Here is a 4,022-nt window from a genome sequence, read left to right on the forward strand (position 1 = left end):
CCATGGAGAAGCGTTCAGATATTGTAATTGCTCGTTGCTATCTTCATCATCGCTGTCAAAATCCCCCACTAAGGCCTTTTCCAATGCATCAGACATTAGCATGTGATCGAGTTCCGAAGTAACCGCAGAATCAATCACATCCACTTTTAAGCACTCCTCATCTTCTGTAGGGAATTTCATTGCCTTGAATACGTTGAAGGTCACATCCTGATCTTGGACCCGCATAGTAAGTTCCCCTTTTTGCACATCTATCAAGGTACGGCCAGTAGCCAAGAAAGGCCTCCCCAAGATTATGGGAATCTTCTTATCTTCCTCAAAATCCAGAATAACAAAATCAGCAGGAAAGAAGAGCTTATCCACCTTGACGAGCACATCCTCAACTATGCCCCTTGGGTAAGTAATGGAACGGTCCGCCAATTGTAGCGACATGTATGTGGGTTTTGGATCAGGCAGATCCAGCTTTTTAAAGATCGACAACGGCATCAGATTAATGCTTGCTCCCAAATCACAAAGGCACTTGTCAAAAGTTAGATTGCCAATGGTGTAAGGAATGGTGAAGCTTCCTGGATCTTTCAGTTTTGGTGGTAACTTTTGTTGCAGAACCGCGCTGCATTCTTCCGTGAGAGCAACGGTTTCAAGGTCATCCAGTTTCACCTTCCTTGAAAGAATAGTCTTCATAAACTTCGCATAACTAGGCATTTGTTCCAGCGCCTCAGCGAAAGGTATATTGATGTGAAGTTTCTTGAACACCTCCAGAAACTTCCCGAACTGTCTATCCAGCTTTTGTTGCTGCAATCTCTTAGGAAAAGGTGGTGGAGGATAGAGCTGTTTCTCCCCTGTATTAGCCTCAGGCAGAGTGTGTTCAACAGTAGTCTTCTTTGGTTCCGCCACTTTCTCCTTTTGCTTAGATTCTTCATCTCTAACTTCAGCTTCGACTTCTTTTGCCTTTTCAGCATCAGCTACTTTTCCAGACCTTAAGGTAATGGCCTTGACTTGCTCTTTAGCTTCCTTCCTGCCTGGTACTTCCGTGTCACTGGGAAGAGTGTCAGGTTGACGATTGAGCACTGCATTGGCTAATTGACCGATTTGATTTTCCAAGGTCTTGATAGAAACCGCCTGACTCTTGCACAACAGCTTAAGTTCCTCAAAATCAGCACTAGTAGGTGCAGCTGCACTTCCCTGTTGAGGATATGATTGCCTTGTAGCATACTGTTGTGATTGCTGGAATCCAGGTGGGTTAAACTGTTTACTTACTCCAGGCTGATATGTTGGCTGAATAGCATTCTGATTATTCCCCCAGCTGAAATTTGGATGATTTCTGTTGTTAGGATGATAGGTCGCTGGCACAGGCTGCTGTTGTCGCTGATAATTATTCACATACTGAACAGATTCGTTGACAAGAGAACACTGATCCGTAGCATGAGAACCTGCACAAAGCTCACAAACCATAGCTATTTGATTAACTCCATACGTAGCCAAAGAATCAACCTTCATTGATAGCGCTTGGAGCTGGGCTGCAATAGCGGTGGCTGCATCAACTTCTAGAATACCTGCTACCTTGCCTGACGTCATCCTCTGAGTTGGGTTTTGATGCTCATTTGCAGCCATCGTCTCGATAAGATTATACGCCTCAGTATAGCTTTTAGCCCATAAGGCGCCTCCAGCTGCTGCATCGAGCATGGGCCGAGATTGGGCCCCCAAACCATTATAAAAACCAGTAATTACCATCCAATCCGGCATTCCATGATGTGGACATTTTCTCAACATTTCCTTGTAGCGTTCCCAAGCCTCGCACATAGATTCTATAGGTTGCTGCGCAAACTGAGTAAGAGCACTCCTCATAGCAGCAGTCTTTGCCATTGGATAAAACTTCACCAGAAACTTTTGCGCAAGATCTTGCCACGTAGTGATGGACCCAGCTGGTTCAGAATGTAACCAGTATTTAGCTTTATCCCTCAGTGAGAATGGGAAAAGCCTCAACTTGATAGCCTCATCAGTCACGCCATTATACTTAAAAGTGCTGCAGATCTCGACAAAATTCCTTATGTGCATGTTGGGGTCTTCAGTTGCCGCTCCTCCAAAAGAAACAGAATTCTGCACCATCTGAATAGTGCCCGGCTCGATTTCAAAGGTGTTAGCTTGAATAGCCGGATGAAGGATGCTTGACTGAATGTCATCAATTTTAGGCTGAGAAAAATCCATAAGAGCTTGATCAGCTTGAACAATACGATCTCCCATGTTTACTGGTTCTTTCTGCTCAGTTCCTGAATCCGAATCCTCAAAATCTAACTTCTCTGGAGTATCAAGAACTTCGTCTTTCTCCTCAGCTGTATCTAAGGTCCTCTTGCGAGCACGAGAACGAGTTTACATAAACGCTTGCTAAAGTACCTGAAACACAACCGAAAAGAGTAATTAACTACTACGTCCTAATCACTGAGTCCTAATGACCAATGATGGTAAGTACATAAACTAAACAAATACGCCGAGTCCCCGGCAGCGGCGCCAAAAACTTGTTAGGGCGAAAACATGCACTATGATTCACGCAAGTATACGCGTTCGCAAGTAATATAGAATACTTTCTAGTTCGTTCCCTCAGAGACTCAGACTAAGTTATTATCTAATTAAACTCACTCACCAATGTATGACTACTTCTCAATGTTAAGATAATAACACTTAAAATTGTTGATTAAATATTAACTATAATTAACTACTTAATTAACCACTTAACTAACACTTCAATTTATCAATAATAAAACACTCATGAGATCACAACTTCATTATTACTTCCTTCTATAGCCATTGTTATTACCTTTAGCATGTGACAGTGATGACATTAATCGAATAACACGAAACTGATAAAAGCCAACTTTCATTGTACTAATACCATTCTACCAAGCATCCACAATTAAGATAGAAGTTGAATAGTCATCAATCATGTTGAGTTCCTATATGTCTACAGAAATTGACAACACAACGATTTAAGCACAAGTTATCCCTTTTGATTACATAGGGCAAATAAAACTGTTAGAGTTACCCACTAATCATGTACAACGTACATGAACCTATGCTAGCATGGCAAGTTCTAAATCTCAAGATCCACCGTCGCTTCACAAGAGATTAACACCCTATCTTATATGTTCGCGACGCACATAAGATGAATACGCACAACCAATACTAGATATCATACAATCATCACACACTAAAGTATTAAACAATTAACTAAAGAATTCCATAATAAATCTGTTGCAACCCCATGATCACGATTAGCCCATAATAGAACTTATCGCCATCATGGGTTCATATGAAATCATGATAAACAACACAAGAAAATAATAACTAAACTAATTATATTAAAACCAGAGTACGTCACAAGAGTAAATAAGTCAAAGCAAGAAAACTAGCATCCAACGTTACAACGAAACAAGAATCACAAGAAAATATGCTTCCTCTTCGCTGCAGTGTGCTAAATCGGTCTTCTTCCTTATCTCCTTCGCTTCTTGCGCCAAACACAATCTAAAACATAATCTCCTTCATATTCTCTATGAAAACGTCTCAAATCTACTTATATAATAGTCCCATAAAACTCAGATTACATAGAAGTTGGAAGCCAAACAGAAGTAGAAGTCTAAAATAATTCAGCTTTTTCCCCGACCCTGCGCGGCCGCTCAGCATTTCTGCGCGGGCGCGCAAGGCTGCTGCGCGGCGGCTCAGCATTGCTGCACGGGCACGCAGGACCCTACTGGAAAAATTCCAGGTTTGCTCCGTTTCTTCGCCGTAATCTACCCGTTCTTTTCCTCTCGCAATGGTGAACACATGCCAAGGCTTATTCTTGATGATTCCTCCTCCGAAATGCAACTAATACCCTGAAATGCATAAACACTAGAAAAACGCATCAAATACACAAAATACTTGATTTCAAGACACCAATTTAAGCCATTTTAAGACGTTCTAAGTGGTATAAAATGCCACTTATCAGAAGACAAAATAAAAAGGAAAAGGAAAAAGAAAAAAAGAAAAAACAA

General features: G+C 41.3%; 1 non-coding gene across 1 annotated transcript; it reads left to right on the top strand.

Moving 5' to 3' along the window:
* The first annotated feature begins 1,738 nt into the window (after window positions 1-1,738).
* On the top strand, window positions 1,739-1,845 carry LOC141681396 (small nucleolar RNA R71). The gene has a single exon (XR_012558834.1). It is a non-coding gene; the product is annotated as a small nucleolar RNA R71 (small nucleolar RNA).
* The last annotated feature ends 2,177 nt before the right edge of the window (window positions 1,846-4,022 follow it).

Source organism: Apium graveolens, chromosome 8, assembly GCF_009905375.1.
Source record: "Apium graveolens cultivar Ventura chromosome 8, ASM990537v1, whole genome shotgun sequence".
Taxonomy (NCBI): domain Eukaryota; kingdom Viridiplantae; phylum Streptophyta; class Magnoliopsida; order Apiales; family Apiaceae; genus Apium; species Apium graveolens.